Source organism: Panthera pardus, unplaced genomic scaffold (genome assembly GCF_024362965.1).
Source record: "Panthera pardus isolate Hobbes unplaced genomic scaffold, ASM2436296v1 HiC_scaffold_26, whole genome shotgun sequence".
In the NCBI taxonomy this organism is placed as follows: Eukaryota; Metazoa; Chordata; class Mammalia; order Carnivora; family Felidae; genus Panthera; species Panthera pardus.
In genome coordinates this window covers 36,039,248-36,064,669 of record NW_026526832.1, presented here as the reverse complement: position 1 = coordinate 36,064,669, position 25,422 = coordinate 36,039,248, and the positions used below count along the sequence as shown (strand labels likewise).

The following is a 25,422-nucleotide window of genomic DNA, read 5'->3' as shown; positions in this document are numbered from 1 at the left end:
AAGAATTGCAAAGACCACAGCGAGATGGTTCCTCTGGAACTGTTTTCATTCCATCAAAGCAGTGAAGCTAGACCATACGGGAAGCATGACATAATGTTCAAGTCTAATGATATTGCTATTCATTTTCTGAGGTTCAACAACAAAAAATAGAAAAGGTCATCAGGAAAGGCCTTTGTTCTGTCTTTGACTTTTTAAAAGTAAGTTAATTCAAAGACTATTTGGTTTAAGAGCTTGGATCTGCAGCCCCCCCTCCCCAGTGTCCACTTAATGGAGATGCCCTGGGGGTTATTACTTATGCTTTCTGTGCCTCAGTTTTGTCACCTGTAGGATAGAGGTGGCAATCGTGCTAGCCTCACAAGGTCATTGAAAAGAGTAACGACTTAAAATGTAATGCCTTTCGGGCACTTAGTAAACCCTATGTTATTACCTTTATGTTCGGCAAATATTTATTAAGTGGTTATTGTGCCGGGGAAAGGAAGTTAACAATGAAGGAAACACATCCCTGCCTTTCCTCTAAGAAAGGAATTATTCTACGATGTAGACTCCAGGGTGTGCTAACGAAAGATTCAAAGTGCTGAGGAATAGGAGCCCATGCATTCTGCAGGGGTGATGGGAGATGCACATCGTGGGAGAGCTGAGCATCTCAAGTGTAGCACAAAAGCTTCCATCTTGTGACTTCTCACAACCTTGTAGGAGGTATCATCTCTTTCCATGAGAGAAAGAAGGAAGATAAGAAGGAAGGGAGGAAGGAAAGAAGGAGGGAAGGAGGGAAGGAAGGGAGGAAGGAAAGAAGGAAGGAGGGAGGGAGGGAGGGAAGGAGGGAAGGAAGAAAAGGAGGAAAGAAGTAAGGAAAGGAAAAGGGGTGAGGGAGGTAGGGGGAGTTAGAGGGAGAGTTGGAGGGAGGGAGGGAGGAAGGAGCTTATTATTAACCATAAAGAAGTAAAACAGAGCATGCACTTGAAGACAACAGAGTTCAATAAGAAAAGAGCATCCACAAATAAATGTTGGTAAGACTTAATCAAATCATTATTCTAGACATTTTTCTCTCCTTTTCTCTGTCTCTGAAATATATATATATATACATATACATATATATATGTATATGTATATATATATGTATATATGTATATACCTTTGTGAATATATACACTATATCTAGCTAGATATAGATATCATATGTATGTGTATATTCATGTTTGTAACTACCAATGTATGTATATCTTTCTCTACCTCTTACCTCTATCCACCTATCAAGAGATGAATCATCCATAGGAGTATTATACATACTATGCGTGGTATTTCTAATCAAACAAACATGTTCGCTTAAATTTAACGTGAAACTAACAAAATAATTAAAGGAAAATAAAGAAATGTAAAAATGTAAGTATTTAAAAATGAACCTTTTTAGGGGCACCTGGGAGGCTCAGTCCGACTTTGGCTCAGGTCATGATCTCGCGGTCTGGGAGTTTGAGCCCCGTGTTGGGCTCTGGGCTGACAGCTCAGAGCCTGGAGCCAGCTTCGGATTCTGCGTCTCCCCCTCTCTCTGCCCCTCCCCGGCTCGTGCTCTGTCTCTCTCTGTCTAAGAATAAATTTAAAAAAAAAATAATGGAGAAGAAGAAGAAGATTTAAACATGAGAGCCAAGAGGAAGAATCCAGTTGAGAGGTAAGGTTTAACATAAAATAAAAGGAAAACTTACAGTAGAGACATCAAATTGTGCAGACAGGCATAAAATCCAAACCATTGGTATAGGGGTCCACTTTAGAAGGAGGAGGGCTAACCTCTCTTGTGAGAATAGAATAAGGGGTAGATACCAATAGGTTTGTATTACGGTTTTTTAAAAAAAACTTTAGGGATGTCAAAGAGTTTCCAATAACTTGCATTTTTTCTACCAAGTGGGGGAATGGTTCACTGGTCTGGGGCTGTGGTTGGTGGGGGGCACGGGGAGTGAGTGCTGTGGGCAGAGAGGACCCCTGTGAGGTAAGAGAGAGGTGAGAGAGGGGAGTGAGTGGGTGACCAGAGAAATAGGGTCACCATGCGGTGTTGATGACCAGTGTGAAGTGGCTGGCGTGACCAGAGCTTAAGACTCATAGGCGGCATGCATACTTTTGAGTATGGCAAGCCTAGAAGCTGAAGGCTTAAAAGAAAAACAGGAAAAATAAGTAAATTATAAACACAAATGAACAAAGAGATAATGCCTGGCATGTGAGTCCAGAGGCCCGAGCTCCAGGAAGGTGTGCAAATATACACGTAGATTATGCGAAAATGCAAAATAGATTCTATTTTAAATTGATAGAATGCATTTTACTTAATTATTTTTGCATTTACCAAAGTTAAATAAGTGGATTCCGTTCTAGAGATATGGCAGTGTCCTCTGAGAATTTTGCCTTTGAGATTTTTTAATGCACGGTGTTTCTTATGGCTCATAACCAATTAATAAATCAATCAAAATTAATTGGATAACTTGTACTTGTTAGTGTCAATACTCTAATTTTTGCCTGGTATCTTGGCAGTCATGTTCAATATTCTCACGTCCAAATAGGCGAGAGTTTTCAATTTTGAATATATGTCGTGAAAGTCCTTAATGTACAGGCATTAAATGTGGAAGTCACACAATAGCTGAAAACATCTCTACAAAAAATATTCTTTATTTTAGTTTTTAAGAAATATTTTTAATGTTTATTTTTGAGAGAGAGAGAGAGACAGAGCGCAAGTGGGAGAGGGGCGGAGAGAGAAAGAGACTCAGAATCCGAAGCAGGCTCCAGGCTCTGAGCCATCAGCACAGAGCCCGATGCGGGGCTTGAATTCACAAACTGCAAGATCATGACGTGAGCCGAAGCTGGACGCTTAAAGGACTGAGCCACTCAGGTGCCCCATGGGAGTTTTATTATTTGAAATAAACTTACAGTGAATGTTCTTGTTAAACACACACACACACACACGCACACACACACGCACACACACATGCAAATCCCTTTATAATATTAACAATAATCCTTTAATTTGTAACTTTCTTCTTATTTAAATTTCAGTGTGTAGAGTTTCCTACCAGTTACCCCGTTCAGGGGCAAAGGCGGAGCGTTAATCTCTGAGCCCCCATCATCCAGCTTGGTGCCTGAGTCCTAATGGGCACTCCACTCCTATGGCTTAAGCTTAATTGTGACAAGGCTGAGCCAGCTAAGCTCACCTTTGTGCTCAAAACAAAAAGCTAATCTGCTATGAAAATTAATAATGTCAGGCAAGGAAACGTTCAGCGTCGCCTACGGAACGGACTGTTCCCAAATACTTGAGAGACTGCTACTGTGCTACCGATACTCAACCACTAATTGCTAGCCACTCATTACAATTCATTACAGGGGGGCCCAAAGGACTCTTGCCCGACACCACTTGCCAGCAGCCACAAGACGTGGAGTTGACAAAAGCAACGCACGCCCCATCCCGAGCCACGACCACTGCACACACAGAGAGCCCGGCGTTCAGCAAGCTTTCTTCATTTAGCTGCCTTCTCCCTCCGCATTTTTTTTTTTTTTTTTTTTTTTTTCTGAGCCGGTGAGGTATTTCTCTACTCTTGCAAGGCTCAAGAACCAAGCTTCCCCAACAAGGATGGTTTCTCTCTTCTGCTTTTATGTGTTTGTTTCCACCAAGCATCTAGAACGATGCCAGCAAATGTTGTATCCCATTTCTGATCCCTTTTAGCATGAAAACATATTTTCATTCTGTTAAATCATGGCCTCTTTTGGGTGTCTAAGGGTTCCCCTTGAGCCAAAAACCAGTTTCGGAGAGAATCGGTGCAAAAAAGCACAGGTGTCTACACGGTGCCCCCGGAAAAACAGCCTTCGCAGGCTCCGTGGCGGGAAGAACATTGACAATAACAGAAAAACAAATCGCTGGGATGGCAGTCACTCGGTCCTCGCCACGCAACCTCTCCGAGACCCTTCTCCCCGGGTGCCCCACAGAGCGAGGCCAAGACGGTCTGCCAGGGAGAACGGGGCCAGCCAGAAAGAGCACGTGCGGGGGACCCCCAGGGCGGTGGTCGTGCCTGTCCCATCCCTGCTCATTCCCTGATTCAGTTCAGCCTTCACTCATCCATTGGGCAAGCTGAGTGAGCGAACCAAGGATCCCGAGGAATGTGACCTCATCGCCTCTCAGTTTGCAAAACTGTAAAAATGGAACTAAAGTGCCTTCCTCCCAGAATGGTGAGACAATTTATAGGACAGGCCACACTAAGTTTTAAGTCCTGTGGAAATACAAACATCTTGACCTTATTGTCAAATGCAGAGCCTCCGTGGGGGACAGTGGTCTCCTGGTCTGCTCACTACACGGTGGCAGAGAGGGGCCTTGGGCAGAACCGTCTCTGCGTGAGCTGCTGAAGCACAGAGCTGAGGAGAGTCAGGACAAGGGCCGAGGTGGCGAGGATCAGTGCCAGGTGGGACGGGCCATAACAGGAAGATGAGTGGTTATCCAGGGACCAGGAAGGAACCTGGGAGATAAGGCGGCCTGAGCTAAGGAATGCGAGGTCCCACACCAGGAGATGTGAAACACCTGCGGTGTACCCCTGGGTAGGCGTGGTTCCTGAGCAGCCTTCCAGGGCGTTCCCAGACACAGAGCAGGGAACTTTCCTCTGTGAGGACATGACGGTGACCCGACATGCATCCCTCGTCCTTACAAACTGATGAAAAAGGTGGGCGGTAACAGGTTGTAGTCAGAATGTGAATCAGCTCAGCCCAAGACAGGGTGCCAGAGTGCGTCTCCTGGAAAGGACAGCTCGCTCCTCCTGTGTGTCCTCTCTGCTGTCCACACTCAGGTCCAAAACTCCTTTCCTCTGCACCAGCTGTGCGGTGTGGGACGGGGTAGATGGGGCTGTGCCCAGCGTGAGGAACGGGAATCTCCCAAGAGTCTCATTTCAAGGTGCTGACGCCGAGGCCCAAGGTTCTGGGGAGTTGTCCAACGTCGCCCGGCAGAGGGCAAGTCCAGATGGGTGCCTGCTTTTCCCGGCACTTTCTCCCACATTCCCCTGAACGCACCGGAATCTTTGTGCGCAGCAGGGTTGGAAAGAGCAGGAGAAAGATTTCTGATGATTTTCCCAGATGACCTCGATTTGGCGATTGCATTTTCTCATCAATCATACCCAATGATCCAGAGGAAGAGCCAGTAATGAAAAAGCACAGAGCCTAAGCACGTTTTGTTCTTTTTATTTTTAAGCCTGTGCAATGGTATTTATGTTCCTACTGATTCAAGGGGAAGCCTTCACCCTGACACCCGTTGGCTGGAAGGCATATAATACTCCATCGTTCACTCCACCCAAATGCAGCCCTGAAGACGGGTCAGCTTCCTGACAGAGGACCAGCCTGAGAGCTTGGGAGCCAGCTTCCGGTCTGAGGGAGGAATGGCAGATCCCCCTTTGTAGGTCAGATGCAGTCCCACTTTCTAAAATTCCTCTGTTGGGATCTCTCTGCCTCCTGACTCCATCTTTTAATTTCCCATTCGTTGAATTCCTAGAATGCTACTTATCTGTGCTTTAGTTGGCATTTAATAAATATTATTTTGTATTTATTTTCTCTTTTACTCCATGCTTGGCTTTCCTCTAAAAAGAAGCCAGATTCTGAGACTTACTCATCTCTGGATTCTTTACAGAATCACTCCCTTGCCTGAGACGTCTAAGGAGCTCAGTACAAAGCAGTCCTGTCGCTCCTTCTCGAAGGCCATGCTTGCGGCTCTGTCTGCCATGTTTCCCGTTGACTTGAGGACCCTGTGCTTTCTCCTGTGGCCACAAATCCCCCAGATCCTTGCTGCTGTTGACCTACTCCCACAGCATTGCCTCTTTGGCCTCATCCAACAGTCCAACCGCAAGAAGGGACTTGTGGTCACAGGATTTCTCCTTGCCCCCCATGGTCTGTGTGGTAAACTGCAAAAATCCGGGGCAATACATCTTTGAATCCCTGGGCTTTATATTGTGCCCAGATAAATGCAATATGGAGCTTGCTGCTCTCACTCCATGAATCCAGCCTTTCATAGAAAGTCTGGAGGGGTTGTTTGTAGGTTAAATGAGAACATTTAGTTAATATTACCCAGTTTCACACAAGTGTGAGTTGGCCCCTGAGTAGAGAATCTTTTGTTAGTGGGTGTGCAACACGCAAGGGCCCAAACCTAAACCACAGTATTAGTGACAGAGTAACAGGAGGCAGATGCCATCTCGTCTCCTCTCCAGGACAGACTGCCCAGAGGAGACACTTATATGACCGTCAATGAGATAGAAGCCACTTTGCGCGGGTTCACACCTGGAAGAGATCTGTGTTGTCATCAAGAACCGTTTGAAATGGGTTCAGAGCCATATAGGGAAAAGGATGTGTCCTAAGTAACTTTAATATTTATTTATTCATTCATTGATTCTCCATACAGTTAGGTCTCTGAGCCTCAGTTTTCTCGTCTCTGAAACGCGGGGACTACTCCAACTCCCACAATCGTTATTAACAAGAAATTGAATCAAGAATATGTGAGACAAGGTCCAAAGGTCCCTAGCTTTTGGCAGGTGCTCATTATGTATATATGTTGTATGTGTAAACTCATTATCAGTTTGTGGAGGTCTCCCCACACCTCAAACGTTCCAGAGTCACATTTTTGGAGGTATACTCACATGCCACAAAGTCACTCTTACAAAAATACAATTCAGTGTGTTTTAGTACAGCCACAAAGTTGTGCACCGATCACCACCAGTTCTGGGATGCTTCTATCACCCATGAAAGAAACCCCACACGCAGTTTCAGTCGCTCTTCCCTTTCCACCGCCTCCCTTCTGGAAGTTCCACACAAGCACTGATCTACTTTCTGTCACGATGGACTTTCTGTTCTGTAGGTTTCATAGAAATGGAGTCACACGCTCTGTGGTCTCTCGTGTCTGGCTTGTTTCACTTAATACAATGTTTTCAAGGTTCATCCATAGTGTAGTGTGTTCAGTACTTCCTCCCTTTTTAAGGCTGAGTGATAGTCCCTTGTATGGACGGACCACATGGGTTTATCCATTTATCAGTTAGTGGTCAGTTGGGTTGGTTCTACTTATTCGCTCTTCTGAATAACGCTGTGAGCTTATGTGTATAATCTTTCTTGGTGGAGACCTATGTCTTCACATCTTTTAAGGTTATACCTAGCAGTTAAATTACCGGGTCATATGATAGCTCTGTGTTCAACTGTCAAACAGTTTTTACAAAGTGGCTGCACCATTTTACATCCCCACCAGCGACATACAATGGTTCCAATTTCTCAGTATTCTCCCTAACACTTGCCATTGTCTGCTTTTTTGACTACAGCCATCCTAGTGGGTGGTGAATGGTATCCCACTGTGGTTTAGATTTGCATTTTTCTCATGATTAATGACGTTGAGTGTCTTTTTGTGTGTTTATCAGCTATTTGTACGTCATCTTTGGAGAAATATCTATTCCTATGATTTGCTTGCTTTCAAATTGGGTTGTCTTTTTATTATTGAGTTCCACGTGTTCTTTATAGATTTTAAATACAAGTGTCTTACCAGATATATGACTTGCAAATATTTTGTCCCTTTCTATGGGTTGTTTTTGCACTTTCTTGATAGTGTCCTTTGAAGCTCAAAAGTTTATAATTTTGATGAAGTCCAATTAATCTGCTTTCTCTTCTTCCTTGTGTTTTTGGTTTCATATCTGGGAAGCCATCGTGGTCTAATCCATGACCAGGAATACCTATGCTTTTGTTTTCATCTAAGAGTGTTGTAATTTAGTTCTTAGCTTTATGTCTTCGATCCATTTTGAGTTAATTTTTGTATCGTGTGAGATGTGGATCCAACCTCACTCTTTTTCACGTGGCTATTCCCTTGTCCCAGCACACACGCTGGACTGATCTTAGAGGTTTCCCCTCGTGTCTGACTCTACCCTCTGCCACCGTCTCCATCCCATGTCCACTATACTTAGTGCCAGTTCCTGGCACTCAGGGAAGGCTCCGGAAATATTCCTTGGAATAAACCGGTGACCACACAGTGTTAAAAGTTTGCTCTTGCCCATGTTGAAACCTTGTTTTCGAGCATGACTGAGATGAAAATCTCTACGTAAAGAGCACGAGTTGTTTAAATGTTCTGAGAATGGTTAAGAATTCTGAGTTGGCATAATAGAAATCTGGGTACAAGGTCAGGCCTAGTGTGTAATTTAAACAGTCCTCTGAGTTCCTCCTTTATTTGTTGACTGATTAAGTTGTAGATTAGTACCTCATAAAATTTCTTCCTAGGTCTACTCCCTCCGCCTTGACATTAAGGTATTTTGTTATTATACCAGAGACTCTTGGAGCCCCTGTCAAAGGTGGAAAATTTTGAGTAGCACATGGTTTCTTCATTGGGCTAGCACAACCATTAAACTTTGATTAAAATATGCCTTGGATATTGATGAAAGCCAAACAGATGAGCTAAAAAATATAACTGAAAACCTTTTTGTCATTAAAAAATGAAACCGGTGAAATTAATTTAATAATGTATTTTATTAACCAAATCCATCCAAAATTTTATCACTTCAGCATGTAGCCAATATAAAAATCATCAGTGATCTCATATATTCCTTTCTAATTAAGTCTGCAAAATCTAGTTTATATTTTGTATGCACAGCTCTTCTCCATCCAAGCTAGCCACATTTCAAGTGCTCAATAGCCCCATGCGTCTAATGGCTGCCATTTTGGATGAAATCGACCAGCAGCAGCTCCATCATATGGAATGACTGCAGGAAACCGATTGAACGATAGGGATTGTCCTATCACCGTGCCATTAGATAGTGAGAAGCAAGCAAATGGGTATTTTCACCCAGTGCGAGATCGCTCTCTTTAGGTGCGTGTTGCAAGAGCTCTTCACCGGCCTTAGGAAGAAGTCCTTGTGGTAAGGCAGTGACTCAATTCTGTGAGAGTCCAAGTTAGAGGCAACTTTTAGGAAATGCTACTAAAGTGCAAAGCGGTGCTAAAACAAGTTTCCTTTACATATTTGCAGAATTTCCAGATAACCACTCTGTTCTCTTCTGAGGAGATTTTTTAGAGCTGCTGGCAGTTTTTATTTTTTTCTTCCAGCTCTTGTTGGGATTTTTTTTTATAGCCCCTAAGTTGTTCATAATAAGCCACCCACTTTCAAATAGGTTCTCTCTGGTGCATCTGTTCCTAGCTGATAGCAGTGAGCAAATGCGCGTTTAGAAACACTGCGAGGAATGTTGAACACTAGCATTTGGTGAGAGCAGGTGCCACGAGACCAGCGCGAATGTCAGTGGTTGCAATTGATGGGGGATTCTGGGGAAACATTCATTTGGCCTCTGCTTAAAATTCTGGGAAGGGTGGCATAAAATCCATGTGATTTCCCTTCAAGTTTCAGCTTTGGAAATATATCCCCAAAGCTGTGTGAATCTCTGATGAAGGCCAAGGCCATATTGGCTGGTATTTTTTTTTTTTTTTAAATCTCCCCACCCTCTCCTCTCTTTTCTCCATGTTGTGGAGCATTCACGCATCTAGGATTCCATTGTGTAGAATCCTGCTTAGTCTCTGAGGTTAATTTCCTTCACCGGACTCTAGAGCTGTGTACAGAATTAAGAACGCAGGGAGGGAAACAGCCGTGTCTTTGCTCACCCTGTCGCTTGGAGAGAGGTATGATCTAAACTGTGGCTCTACTAAAGCCAAATGTCTTTGTCTCTACTACACGCAGTTAGCCATGCGAACTCCTGAGGATGACATAGGATTACGGTTGCCAGATAAATAAAATACAGGGCACCAAGTCAAATCTGAATTTCAGACCAAAAAGTGAATACAATTTAAAAAATTTATTTTGAATATAAACACATACCAGATATTATATGAGGTACCTTATACTTAAAAAATATTAATGGCTATTTATTTGAAGCTCAAATTTAACTGGGCATCCTGTGTTTTTATTTGTTAAATCTGGCAACCCTGGGTAAGAGGCCAGCCTATTATCGAGCACAGGTACCTAGCTCTAGACTCTGACTCTCTCCACACCTTCTGCATGGAACAAGTGATTGCCTTTCATGCACAGTGTTCTTTGCAACTCTGGCATCTTTGTATGTGCATTCAGCCAACAAAGGTGTGTTACACATCTACTAAGGGTACCGGTGATACTGACATGAGTAAATCATAGTTGTTACTATTAAGAGGCTTATATTAGAAGGGCGCCTGGGTGGCTCAGTCAGTTGAGTGTCCAACTTCGGCTCAGGTCGTGATCTCGTGGTCTGTGAGTTTGAGCCCCAGGCTCTGTGCTGTCGGCTCGGAGCCTGGAGCCTGCTTCAGATTCTCTCTCTCTCTCTCTCTCTCTCTCTCTCTCTCTCTGCCCCTGCCCCGCTCATGCTCTGTCTCTCTCTCTCTGTCAAAACTATATTAGAAGGACGCCTGGGTGGCTCAGTCGGTTGACTGTCCAACTTCGGCTCAGGTCGTGATCTCGTGGTCTGTGAGTTTGAGCCCCACGTCGGGCTCTGTGCTGTCGGCTCGGAGCCTGGAGCCTGCTTCAGATTCTGTCTGTCTGTCTCTCTCTCTCTCTCTCTCTCTCTGCCCCTCCCCCGCTCATGCTCTGTCTCTCTCTGTCTGTCAAAACTAAATTAAAAAAAATTAAAAAAAAAGAGGCTTATATTAGAGGAAGGAGAGTCAGATATATGAGTAAGTCAGGAGAACGCAGTGTCATATGAGCTACAAATAGTTGCCTGCACAGACTATAATGGGAGGTAGAGAAGGAGAAATTTGTTCCATTTGGGGATATCGGGAAAGATGCTAGGGAGGAAGTGGCCCTTGAGTGAAATGTCAAGGGATTGAGGGACCATTCACTAGAGAACTCAGATGGGGGGACTTTAGCTGCAGAAGAAGTATCCTCAGCAACAGCCAAGGCACAGAGGATCCTGAGTGTGTGACACATTGTGTCACTGTCCCAGTCCACTGGGACTGTAGAATGCATACCAGACATGAGTGGAGTGGAAGGTAGGGCCTAAACCACTGAGAGTCTTTTAAGCCATTCTAAGAAATTCAGATTTTTGTTTGTTCATTTTGGAATCGTAGAAGTCTTTACAGAGTTTCAACCCAGAAATTCCTTAAACTTCTATCACTCATGACTCCTCCTCAGTTGTCAGAAAACAACACACAGTCACCTCTTATGAAACTTCCCAACAGACCCAGACTGGGTAGTCAGCCTTCCTGTGTATGACCACCTACTAGCCTCATCCCCCACTCCGACCCACCACACTGGCATGAAATGATCACCCCACCACTGGTACTACCTGGGACTGAATCCTCCTCAAAGGCAGGAGAGACCTTTTCCATCTGTGTCTTCCCAGAGCCCAGTGGCAGGTTCAGCAAATGGAAGACACTTATGGAATGAGGAAATCAAGGCACTTTTCTGTTTCTCTATAGTTCCATAATTTAACAGACATTTATTGACTAAAGCAATAAGCCAGTGTATTCATTTGCTAAGGTCGCCATAACAATATTCGAGACTGGATGCTTAAACAACAGAAATTTATTTTCTCGCAGTTCTTGAGGCTAGATATCTGAGATCAACTACCAGCAGGGCTGATTTCTCCTGAGGCTCTCTTCTTGGCTGACAGATGGCTGCCTTCTTGCTGTGTCCTCATGTGGTCCATCCTCTTTGTCTGCCTGTGTCCCAATCTCCTCTTATAAGGACACCAGTCATATTGAATTAGGTCCACACGTATGACCTCATTTTACCATCATTATCTCTTAAAGGCCTGCTCTCCAAAAAAAGTCACATTCTGAGGTAACTGGTGGTTAGGACTTCAACATATGAATTTATTGGGGGTGTGTGGACACAATTCAGTCCGTAACAGCTGGATAATGTAGAGAAGAAAAAAATGATCATAATCTAGGTTAGCTACAAATCCATAGTTCACCTTAACCACAGTTATCCTTAAAAGTTTTTTTAAGTTTATTTATTTATTTGAGAGAGACAGAGACAGCGTGAATGGGGGACAGGCAGAGAGAAAGGGAGAGAGAGAGAATCCCAAGCAGGCTCAGTGCTGGTAGCACAGAGCCCGACACTGGACTCGAACTCACGAAACTGTGAGATCATATCCTGAGCCATAGTTGGATGCTTAACCGACTGAGCCACCCAGGCGCCCCCACGGTTATCCTTTAGAATGGTGTCTGTCACCCGATAAATACTGATTGAGAGAACACATGACTGTTAAGCACTGTACTTCCTCATTTATGATCAAGGTAACGGCACCGACTCCATAAGATTCGCTGAACGATTAGATGAGAATAAACGTATCAGTGCTTTGTGGACTTCTGTATGTTATAAAATACAAAGATTTGCTGGGATTTTTCTTGGGTTATTTGTCCCTGATCCTTATTTCCTGCATTGCTCTCCAGGAGCACTCGAGTGGCTGCTCTAACCTTGGTTAGTTGGCTCAAGGGTGGAATTTGCACCACGGAGCAGACGGGGAGGAAGTTTTCTTCCATTTCTTCAGTTGCAAATACGAGGCCCTCAGAGGAACAGAAAGGACTCATGGCAGAGAAATTTGGGCAAGGATTTGGGCTCTCCACCCCACTGCCTCGCCCTGCTGCAGACCCTGAAGAGAGGTCAGGACGGAGAGTTAAACGGGGGGTGGGGGGAGACCATGCAATGATTTTCTGAAGGGGTAAAAAAAGCTCTGTCTTCTGCCTTCTGGACGGAAGCTAGTCCAGCCCTGGACTAGCACGGATGTGGGGCAGGGGTGCCTCGAGATCTCCAGACTGCGTGTGGAGAGGCGGGAAGACCCTGGAGAGGGCGGGCCACGTGGGATAGTGGTCAGAACCACGCGGCTCCCCTAACGACTGCAGAGCAAGAGGCCCACGGCGGCCACGTGGGCAGGTCAGCAGAGAAACGCTGGATCCGAGTGGATCTGCAGATGGGGTTGAGAGTTCTTTCGCTTTGAGGAACCTCAGCCTCGACACGGTGCAGATCGTGAACTGAGACAGCCTGGCGGCAATGGAGACGGAAATTCTGGCTCAGATGAGATCGTTTCTGTCCCCACTTCCTCCAGCAATCTGAATTAAAAGACTCAGTTCCAGAAGAACTAAACAGATACTCCATGCACACTGGGTCTGTGGAAAGAGATTCAGATACCCCGCAGTTTTTAACATTATGGCAACGTCCCAATGGACGAATACAATTCATAGGAAACGCCTCTACTCTGCCCTCTAAGTCAAACAGCGCACTCGAACCATTTCTGTTGCTTTTATTGCATCTCCTTTAAGTTTTCTACCTTCATCATAAGGGTGTGTCCGGTATTTGAATGCGGTCTCCAAAGAGTGGCCAGGGCCCCCTTCTGGTGGGAACTTTTGATTGTTTCCAGTTTTGTGTAGGGGGCCCTGTGGACAAGAGCACGGGGAAGGGGAGGAAAGCCCCGGAAGAAGAGGTGGAAGGTTTCACACTGTCCTGGACGAAGGGATCGGTGGTAGTGGTCAGAGAAAGAAGGACAGGATGGAGGCATCTTAGAAAACCTCAAATGCTGAGTGAAAGAGCGGGCGTCTTTGCTCCCCTAAGAGTGGGAGTGTATTGCTCCCCTAACTTCTGTGCCAAGCAAGGTGCCCCAGGGGGGCCGCGTGGCTGAGTCTCCCTCTGTGTGGACAGGGCGAATCCCCGCGCCCAGGATGCGTGGCCGCTGCATGCTGTTGGGCTCAACTCCACCTGCCAATGGCTGCCACCCGCAGGAATCTTTCCGGAGAATGTGTGGAACCTCCGTCTACTGCAGGGCAAGGCGTCCTCTGTGTGGCCTGGTGACCGGAGCCGGGCAGCCCTCTCAGGTCTGACTCCGTCACTGCTGTGATGTGTTGTCAGGTGCCTCCCTGTGGGTTTTTACCAGGTGACACCAGGAACAGGGGAGAGAAAAAGGGCCTCTGGGAATGACCTTCAAAGACACCAAGCAGACAGGTCCCACTTCATTGGCCATTTGCAGAAGGGCCTTCGTTGTCTCTTCTCCACAGTTCCAGGTCTCCTGATGGCATGACCTGTGCCGAGGGCAGACTGGTCTGCACACGTGGGACACAGGTGTCCCCAGGGCATACCACTGGGGAGTGGTTGGGGCCTCAGAAAGAGGGCCAAACAATAATTATGGGCTCTGGCCGGAACTCAGCTCAGAGGACATCACGGAGGAGAGGGGCTCAGAGACGCATCCCGTGGCCACACTCCACACCTGTCCCAGCTGCACACACCCAGAACTAGGCCTCCTGCTGCACCATTGCCTCCGCTTACCTGGACAGCGTGGTTCCTCACTGTGACGGCCACCTCTTGCTCTGGGTGCCTTGGCGGGAGAACATCCCAGGATGCGAGGTCGGTCTCCACAGTTCGGCCTTGGACTCGGCCTCCTCTCTGCTCGGTGAAGGGCAGACCATCATTTCAGGTACTCTAGCCTCCTTTTCACTGCCGGAGTGTCTGCCTTTCTCGCCTCAGATGGTGCAGGCAGGCATTTGTATCAACCCCTCCAGGGCTTTGAGCCTGCGCTCGCCTCAAATCCTTCCCAGTCCCCCAGGGCTCCCCTAGAAAACGCTCCACTTTTGGCCAGATTTCTAGAGTTTGATGCCAGGTCTTGCCTAGTTCAAGTTTGCAGTTTTTTAAAGCAACATTTTCACAGAGATACAACTGACAAACCAGAAGGGCACCTGGGTGGCTCAGTCCGTTAAGCGTCTGACCTCAGCCCGGGTCATGATCTCGTGGTTTGTGAGTTTGAGCCCCGCGTGGGGTTCTGTGCTGACAGCTCGGAGCCCGGAGCCTGCTTCCGATTCTGTGTCTCCCTCTCTCTCTGCCCCTGCCCCGCTCGTGCTCTGTGTGTGTGTCTCTCTCAAAAAGAAGAATAAACGTTAGAAAGAAATTACAATTGGCGAACCAGACAATTCACCCGTTTCAAGTGTATACTTCAGGGGCACCCGGCTGGCTCAGTGGGTAGAGCAGGCAACTCTTGATCTCAGGGTCAGGACTTCAAGCCCCACGTTGGGTGTAAAGCTTAGTTTAAAAAAACGAACAAATAAATGAATGAATGAATGAATGAATGAATAAAATAAAGTGCACAATTCATTGTCTTTTAGTATATTCACAGAATTGTGCAACCATCACTGATATCTAATTCCAGAGCACTTGTACTGCCCAGAAAGAAACCCCATCCCCACGACCTCGCCACCTCCCCAACCCTTGGAGGACTGTTCTGGACATTTTGTGTAAATAGAATTGTCATACGTGGTTCCCTGTGTTTGGCTTCTGTCCCTTACATCACGTATTTAAGGCTCATCCATGTAGTGGCACGTATCAATACTCCATTCCTTTTTTTTTTTTTTTAATTTTTAAATGATTATTTATTTATTTTTGAGAGAGAGAGAGAGGGAGAGAGACAGAGCACGAGCAGGGGAGGAGCAGAGAGAGAGAGGGAGACACAGAATCCGAAACAGGCTCTAGGCTCCGAGCTGTCAGCCCAGAGCCCAACGAGGGGCTCGAACCCAAAAACCGCGAGATCAGGACCTGAGCCAAAGCCGGACGCTCAACCGACTGAGCCCCCCGGGCGCCCCAATACTCCATTCCTTTTTATTACTGAATAGAATCCCATTAAGTAATCACCATTGCTTTATCCGTTCATCAGTTGACAGGCATTCATGTTCAAGTTTTGTGTGGACACATGGTTTCATTTCACTTGTCTAGATTCCCAGGAGTGGAATTATTATATCATATGGTTACTCTTCATTCAATATCTTGAGGATTTCAGTGTTTTAATATATAAGTGAGAATAAATGTACTACCAGGGATTCCACACCTGTGTATGGAATCAGTGGGAGATTGACATTCTTCCAGACATTTCCTTAAAGAGACTTGAGATTTGGGGGCTGCAGCAGAGGACAGATATTTGAGAGACATGCTTCTATGTCTCCCATCTGCCTGAAGCCTGGAATTAGTTGCAGAGTTGGGACAGTAATTTGGCCTCCCCACAAAGGGTGGGTGGTTTAGGATATGTCATGTAATTTCCTGGAAGCCTTTTCCTCATCTGTAAAAGAAAGCTGTCATGATCCCTGCACACGTATTTTGTCATCTTGCCACAAAGTAATGACATTTACGCGTGTGATGAATTTCTTTCGGTGTATTTAGTATTCGCCATCTTACAACCTGTGTCATTGCAGAATGGACTTGGGAAGGTCTACTTGACCGTGTGCTGCACACATCGAGGTGACACGGCCCAGGGGCAAGGGACTTGGTGTCGGTCCTTATTTCCATATCCCTCCCCTCGCAGTGTCCCCACTGGCAGTCACAGCCTCCAGTACCCTGTGTCTCATGTGTGTTGCCCTTGCCTAGAAGAGGTGGTGACCACACTCTCTAACTGAGTGTTTAGTGACCCTGGTCACCCCAGCTCGCAAGAGGCAGCCGCCTTAGGTTGTGTAATAGGATTCTTCACCACGCTAAGGGTCCCGAGGACAGAAGGAACGGTAAATTTATGGTGGCTTTTTCTGCCATGTAAGTGATGCGATTAATAGTCACCACCTGACTTTTGTGAAAACTGCACTCTTGTCTAGCCCCGTTCCAGCTCAACTTCAGGAAAACTAAATTTCGTCCCGGTCTAGTCACTTTCCAGTACTTCTCTTTTGAAGTAGAGATTGTATTTCCCACTTTAAAGGTGGGGAGACTGATGTCATTTGCATCGAATACTCCAATCAGATTTCTAAGAAGTCCTTCCCCCCACGGGCCGGGTGGGTCCCTGGATGCCTAATGTCTAGCACAGAACTGTGCTGAGCTTGTTGGAGCCTGGGGTGAAAGGAACAGCTGCCATTTATATGGATCCATTTATGTGGATCTTACCTTTATATAAAAATTCCACATATTTACCATGATTTTTGGCCTTCATTTTGATTTTTTATAAAGTGACATTGAAATATTATCAATCGTAATTAACATTTTCTGGCATCCCTTTGTATTTTGCGCTGAGGAAAATGAGACACGGCCAATCTGGTCGACACCCTGCCCTAGCGTGCAATACCCAGCCAGTGAATGTTTGCCTAATTAGAGAATTAAATGAAAAATCAAAGACAGAACTACGTCCATGTTCTTTTATTGTTGGGGCAATCTAGGGAGACACTACATCTTCCGACCGGTTGTAAAAGCTGGTGCTCAGGATCCAGAGATGCTTATGCAAGAGATCCCACCTGGGATGCACGGTCTTGCACGGATGGACCAAGAAGGTGGGGCAAGGGCGATTGAATGGTTGAGAGCAGCTTGGCAGCTGGGAGGCTTCACAATCCTCAGCCCCCTTCCCCTGGCACGGTAAAGCGAACAGAACACCATACCTGTAAGCAAACGGTGTGGATCCCGTCTCTTGCTGTGGTTGGGATCACTCTGCCTCAAGACGGTGGAGTAACCAGGTGTGCACTTCGGAACCAGAAATCCTACAGATTTCTGGCTACAGATCTGACTCAGCCACTTACGGGCTCAGGCACTGGACAAGATGTAGCCTGAATCTCTATTCTTCACGTGAACGGTGTGCACAGTAACAATGATCAACCTCAGAAGAGCGCACTGAGCATTGCGTGGCGTAGGGAAGGGGTCTAGTACAGCACGTGTTAAGCAGAAAAGCTTCAACAGAGGGCGCCGTGGAGCACTGCGAAGCTCATGGGTCACATTAAGAACTCATTTGCATGGCGACTGACCCCTGACCTCAGCTAGGGATAGATCTGTCCCGATCCTCCTGGGGCCAACAGCTGCTCAGCTGTGACAGACCACAGACTTGTTTGCAACGCGTACGCCTTTGTGTTCACATCCCCCGAGATACCGCCAAGCTTTGCAATGCAGCCGCCAACCACTGCCATTCATTGCTGCTGGAACCAGAGCGGGGGCAGAATCCAATCTCCTTGCAAGTTCTTTAGATTCCTTGGAAGAAACTATTCTTGTAGAATATTAATACAAACTGTTATTATAGAAATCCGCCAAAGTCGCCTTTCTTATTTTGCATCTCATTGGAGACTGTAAAATGAAGGCTTCTAGGAAATACGCCCTTGAATGGCTTTGATTCTTTCTCACAATGATTTGCAACATCGGGATTTCAGGGTCCGTTTGGATCCGTACATGTGTATCCCAGACAGAATGTACCAGAGGGGGTTAGGCTAGGTAAATACACCTCCACTGATTCCAGGGTCAACAGTGCCTTTAAGCTGGCAATCGTTCAAGAGGGAGGGATGAGCCAAGCTGACTTCAGACCCAGCTTCCCACGTAGGAGCTTTGACAGTGGGGATGCCTACACCTTTGAGGGAGGCCGTGTGCCAAGGGCAAGGTTCTTCCAAATGCATGCATTTCCGCGGCGGGGGTCATGCTCTTTCCTTCTCGTCCACTGGGTGTGCAGCGTGCCTCCACTCCGCACGCTGTCTGGCTGGGTTCTCCTCAGTCGTTCCTTGGCCTGGAGATCCTCTCAGCTCTGTCAACGCATCCTTCTCCATGTTTGTTCTGTGTGTGTTTGTCTTTCTGGGATGAAGTTTGTTTTTCAAGCTCTGACAGACTGGCAAGGCAAACAAGGTTGCCATTTTTGTTTTGTTTTGTTTTTATGAGCACGGCAATTTTTAGCCCTTTGCAAACAATCCTGAGACTTGGGAGGTTATAATTTGGGACGCCATGTGCAGAGGCACACATTCAGATCTTATTGTGGCTGAGGGAACAATCTGAAGGGAGCGGGTGGAAGACAGATTAATGTGGGTGATTTATCAGTTGTGAAGGGGCCAAGCTCCTGACAGCACTAAAAGACGGAATAACCAAAGTGGAAACGAATTGCATAGAACATTTTGAAAAATTAATTTCGAAGAGAATGTTTATGTCTGAACATACATATGTATACAGAGCGCATAAATAAACATCACATCTCACACATACACTTACCTCCTGCGTCTGTATGTCGGGCTGCTGGCAATCTCATCGTTTTGGGACCTGCAGAAGGAAAGACAAGGGTCCCTGAGCGCAACAGCCAGCTATGTCAAGGTTGTGAAGCAGACACGGGAGATTCTGTCATTTCCCTTTTACAGGTACCGGAGCCAGAGGGTCAGAGAACATCCACCAGTTTGGACGAGGGAGCTGAGAAGTGACTCAACCCAGTCCGGGTTGAATCTAGAAGCCTCAGCCCCCGGGGGCAGTCCCGAAACGTTCAGCCTCTCTCATCAGACTCACATGTGCAGCTCCCATCATTGTCTTCTGGATTTTAGCAACTGGGCCCATCTAAAAGAAGGTTAGTAAAAAGGTGATCTTGTGGCTGGACACAGACTATAATTTATTTCAAGGATGTGTGCAAAATCAAAGGACCGTCGAGAGAGAAAATTAACAGTGTGTGTTAGGGGGTCTTTTTTATATACATAACAGCACTGTCAGTTTACTCTATGTTTTTTCCTTCTAGACAGAATTTTACACAACAGCTCTTTAGCGGGTATGAGGCATATATATTTACAGTGATTTTGATTCAGGTCTCTTTGTAAGTCTCACCTTTGTTGTTTTGGTCACTGGTTAAACCACATTGTAAAGGTGCACATCGCTGAATTCTCAAAGTGACACATCTGGGTTGGAATCTGATCATGGAGAAGTCTTCATCTTTAGGAAAAGCCAGAGAGGAGAATAGCTGTGAATGTGTATCAGGGATTTAAGAGCTCCACGAGAAGATGACTTTTAGCATTGCTAGTAAAGTACTAACCTTTGAAACGCAGAGCAGGTAACAAATCCCAACCAAACCTACCCTCCGGTCGTGTGTCACAGTTTCCTGAATCCTCGAATGACATAGCTACGTATTTCAGCTTGAATACGGAGTCCTGGGCTACCTAAGGACCTAGATCTCATCAGAAATCCAGTTACTCCGAATAGTACGGGACAGTCTCCAAGCCATTACCGGAAAAGAAAGTTATAGTTCTCATTATTTGTTGTAAGAAGGTAGAGCATTTCTGGTAGAGGTTGGTGTTATGAAACCAAATCAACACATTCGGAAGGCAACTGTAGGCTATTAGAAGGCAGAGGCTGTGTGTCCACGCTGTACATTGGCCTTCACTCTGGAGGAACTCTTTACATGAAGTCTTTGAATAAGTACCTAATTAGCCAGTGGAGATAGTTCTGGAGAATGATTTTCGTCTCTCCCATTACCTCATTCCATTAAAAAAAATTTTTGGGGGGGGGGTGTCAATGAACAAAGAAGAGTTAAGCAACATCGGTCAGTTTATCAAGACCACTGTTCAATCATTTGGTGGCAGATATTGTAAATGCTGGTATGAGAACAGTGATAACAGAAGCAGGAATATGTGTTGAGACCCTTCTATATTCTAGGCTGGGTAGGTAAAGCTACCTGGTACAGATAACCGACATGCGATTAAACATACTTATTTCCCAATATGAATGTCATATCCATGATAAAAAAGCAAAATTTGGACGGTAGAATAGATTTTGGAATGTGACCACGGGAGGAAAGCAGAACATAATATGGAGGTGTTAAATGGCAGATCTGTGATAAATATAAATATCAAATGTGTTATTTTGATGTATATGAGCGATAATTGGATTTTAAATTACCCATCTATAAAGAACAGTATCTATAGTGCGAGGAGTTTAGTTATGAAAATAATTATAAGAAAAAGCTCTGCTGGCCTTACATATAATTTTAAAATACTGCACGTGTATATTGGGAACATTCAAAGTTTTCACTCGCTACCCCCAGACTTCTCAATAAAGTTATTGCAACAAATTTGTGAAGCATGAAATTAAATCCATCTTACCCTCTATCTGATTGTGAAGAATGAAGATTAGACCAGAATTTCTAACCAGTGAAGAGTTCTATCAATTCTTATTACTTTGTCCAGTAGTAGCATGACATGCCTATACGGGCTTCTAGAAATATCACAACGCTGTCACAAGAAGAAAAGGTTATATACACAAGCGTCTGATTCATTCACCTCTTGTTTCTGTATTCGCTAAACAATTGTTGACCATTGTTATGTACCGTGAACTCTGTTTAGCATGTTCAATGATCCATTTCGTCCTCATAATAATTGGAGGAGTGAGGGGGATGGTGATGCTAACATTATGCCCCCTGAAGATTCAAGGAAGACATACACAGCCTTCCAATGGTAAATCAGAGATCATCTCCTATCAGCAAAGCTCACTGCAGGCACTCTGAGGCAGGAAATTCTGCCACCAGAGGGGCTGGTCAGGTCAGGACCTGAGTTGGCATTCAGAAAGGTGACTTTTATGCTAGGTGAAATAAGTCAGTTAGAGAAAGACAGATATCACATGTCTTTACTCGTATGTGGAATTTGAGAAACTTAACAGAAAACCATCAGGGAAGGGAAGGAGAGTAAAATAGTTTCAAACAGAGAGGGAGACAAACCTTAAGAGACTCTTAAATACAGAGAACAAACTGAGGGCTGATGGGGGCGCAGAGGGGAGAGGAAAATGGATGATGGGCACTGAGGAGGGCACTTGTTGGGATGAGCACTGGGTGCCGTATGTAAGTGATGAATCACGGGAATCTACCCCCAAAGCCAAGAGCACGCTGTATACACTGTATGTTAGCCAACTTGACAATAAGTTATATTAAAAAAAAAAAAAAGAAATTTGACTCTCATGTTTTAGGTGAGTGTCTGTTTGGTTATAACCTTGGAATAACAAATGACTGTAAGTGATTTTGAATGTTATGATCAAGCAAATTAATATAGAAACCGGATATATGGAATTAAATTATTTGTATCAAAATACTAGATATGCATCTTAGTTTTGATTATAGATAGAGGAATTCTGAACAATAAGAGGTTTGAGAGGCAGATGTTGAGACTTCCCTTTCTGGTCAATTAAGCATTTAGTTCCTCTCAAACTTCATTAAGGTTCATGACATACATGATTAGTAGCTTACAACTGATTTTGAGGAAACAAAACCTCTGAATTTATTTGAATCCAAAGGATATCTTAAATGCCATCAGTGTTTTTATTCATATGTCTTGCTCAATGCAGCTGGTTGGGCCTTTATTATGGGTAATGTTTACTTCTGGAAAGATTAAAGGAAAATACAGTAAAATAACTGCAAACACCTTCACAGGAACTTGACTATCCTTTTGAACAATGGGTGGTAAGAATCTTATACAGGTTCTTATCAAGTGTGTACGTACAGATTACAGATTGGAAAAAGAGAAAAAAAAAGTAACCCAAGAGCATCACCAGCATGAGTTTATCCAGTTTTGCACTCATGACATCTAAGATGAGGAAAATAAAAATAGAAAGCTTTTAAACGCAACCATCTAAAAATACCCAAGAATATGAGATTGATGTCTGTAACTAGCCTAAATGATAGAAGAGAATCTTTCTCTGAGACACAAAAGAAAAATATTGGTGCATTCCTAGAATATGTGGCAGTATGGCACCAACTGGGAATTGATTATGAGGAGGAAAGTGACATAGGGTGTGAAATCCCATTGTGTTAATATTTCCAGTTATCTTGCGCACTATATTTTTACAGATTCTACACATCATCCTGATGCTGGCAACATATCTATAACTTGTAATTCTAATATAATTGGCAAAACTAAATAATAAAATTGAATCGAAATGTTGAAAGAGATCATCGATTTGGTAATATCATATGAAAATGCAGATGAGAAACATAAGTCCAAAGGAAGAGACTGTCTTATTCTTATGGCAAATATGTTGTGGTCAAGAAATACCATGGAGATAGAAATGTATGTCTGTGGCAGTCAGCGTTATGTGTCATAAGATGAAGCCAGTGATCTGGGTGGTTTACCATTACTGTTTATAGTGGCAAGATAATTATTGCAAAATCAAACTAAAATGTCACTTATTATATGTACACAATGGCATAGCGCAAATCCGTCTTGGGCTTTCTTTCAAGGAAAGTTAAGGAGTTTTTCAAAACACCAGGACAATATTCTTAGAGGTTCCCATTCAAATGTGGTCAAATGGTATGGAATAAAAAGAAAATCAGCTGTTGAAAAAGGAAGAATTGATATGAAAACATCAGAGGTCTAGTCCTTACTTTATCACTAAGAAGCCATGTACCATGGATTGACCTAGAATGATCAAACATTCCAAAAGTTGGAATGTGTACAAAAGTCTTACAGTAAACCAAATCAAAACACAGGTTCTTCTAAAAATTTGTATTTTATAGCAAGTAGTTAGCTAAAACATTGCTTTTGGTCTATATATATTCATTTTTTCTTACTTGTTTTGGACATAAAATGTTCATAATAGTGAGACATTGAAATGCCATTGAGCACTGTACCTTGTCTGTGTACCTTGTCTGTATACCTTGAAAAATAATGTGAAGAGTCTTCATATTTATAATTGTCCTGGCACTTATCAAGTTTTGGGAGGAAAGTCAGGCAAAAATCATCTAAAATTATACCAATTCACAGGTTAAAGAAGAAATCATAAATTACAGAATAATAAGAACTGCCTGCATGATGATGAAAATAAAACATATCAAAACATATCAATGGTGAATAAAGATTCACCATTCCTTTTTAGAGAAAAAGTTAAAACCATAAATGATTGTATTTTTTAATGAAGTATGAAAAAAAGATAAGAACGTAGAAGGAAAGACAACAAAGAAATGACCAGAAATGAATGCAAGAGGAAATAAGATATAACAGTTGCATCAGTAATGTTATAAAAAAATATTGATAAATCTGTACAAAATTTAACACAGAAAAAAAGGGAAAGTATAACAAAATGTTAGGAATAAGAGGACATTGCCAAATAGGCAGCAGAGATTAAAAACATAAGAGAACATTATGATCAACTTTATACCAATATGTTTAAACAAAGCTTAGACAAAAAAGAAGACATCCTAGAAAAAATAATTTTCCAAATCAGACTCAATAAGAAATAGAGAAAATGAACAATTTTATGACCATTAAAATAAATGAATGAATGGATAAAAATATTTTCACAAGGGAAACACCAGTCCTAGATAGTTTTTAAAGCAATCTCTAATATCCTAGGAATGTTAGAATGTTTTCTAATGTTTTTAGAATGAATAATTCTAATCATAGATGGAATTTTTCTAGAGAACAGAAGGTAAGGGAACATTTCTCAACACATTTTGTTAGGACAGTGTAATTTTGACACCCAAACCAGACCAAGTCAGTGTAAGGAAAAACCATTACAAGTTAAATTTATTCTTGAATGTATATGGGGGGAAACATCCAAAGAGACTATTAGCAAATCAAATCTAGTAAACTACAGAAAATACTAAATAAACAAATTTGGTTTATCCCTAGAATGCATGGTTTAGTTCAACACTTAAAAATCTACTAATGCAATTTGCAATATTAATACATTTAAGAAGAAAAATAATCTAAGCATATGTTGAAAAATTTCTTAATATTTGCCATGCACTTCTGATAAAAACGATTAGCCAGTTTGGAAGAGAAAAGAACTTCCTCAATACATTAGAGAGTTTTACTAAGTAGGGAAAGGTTAAATAATTCCCTCAGGTTACCAGAAAAGACAAATATCCCCACCATGATATTTCTTTTTTTTTTAATTGAATTGAATTGAATTGAATTTTTTTTAATTTTATTTTTTTGAATATATATCCAAATTAGTTAGCATATAGTGCAATAATGATTTCAGGAGTCGATTCCTTAATGCCCCTTACTTATTTAGCCCATCCCCCCTCCCACAACCCCTCCAGTAACCCTCTGTTTGTTCTCCATATTTAAGAGTCTCTTATGTTTTGTCCCCCTCCCTGTTTTTATATTATTTTTGTTTCCGTTCCTTTATGTTCATCTGTTTTGTCTCTTAAAGTCCTCATATGAGTGAAGTCATATGATATTTGTCTTTCTCTGGCTAACTAATTTTGCTTAGCCCCACCATTATATTTCTATTCAATATTATATTGAACATCCTAGCCAGAGAAACAAGATTAAAAAAAAAATGTATGGATTGGAAAGTAAGCCTAAAATAAATTTGTCACGGGGCATCTGGGTGGCTCAGTCGGTTGAGCGTCCGGCTTCGGCTCAGGTCATGATCTCACGGTTTGTGAGGTCGGGCCCCGCGTCGAGCCCTGCGTCGAGCCCCGCGTCGGGCCCCCTGTGCTGACAGCTCAGAGCCTGGGGCCTGTTTCGGATTCTGTGTCTCCCTCTCTCTCTGTTTCTCCCCAGCTCTGTCTGTCTCTGTCTCTCTCTCTCAAAAATAAATAAACATTAAAAAAACGTTTTAAAATAAATTTGTCATTATTTGCTGATGATACGATTTTTTATAAAGATCACACAAAGCCATTTAGATATAAATCATTTGCAGTATTGTGAGAGCTTAGTAATACTGATGGACCTAAAATTATATAAGGGTCAATTACCCTTCCATACTACAGTAATAAACTATGGGAAAGGGGAAAGATAAAAGACCTAAGAATAAGTGGTCTAAATAAATAAATAAATAATTAATTA

General features: G+C 43.6%; 1 protein-coding gene across 1 annotated transcript in view; it reads left to right on the top strand.

Annotated features, from left to right (window-relative positions):
• Positions 1-19,223, top strand: part of RNF144A (ring finger protein 144A) — a 364,341-nt gene extending 345,118 nt beyond the window's left edge. The window contains exon 10 of the transcript XR_008418131.1: positions 19,018-19,223. The gene's annotated coding sequence lies outside the window, so the exon portion shown is untranslated. The remainder of the gene's footprint in view (positions 1-19,017) is intronic.
• The last annotated feature ends 6,199 nt before the right edge of the window (positions 19,224-25,422 follow it).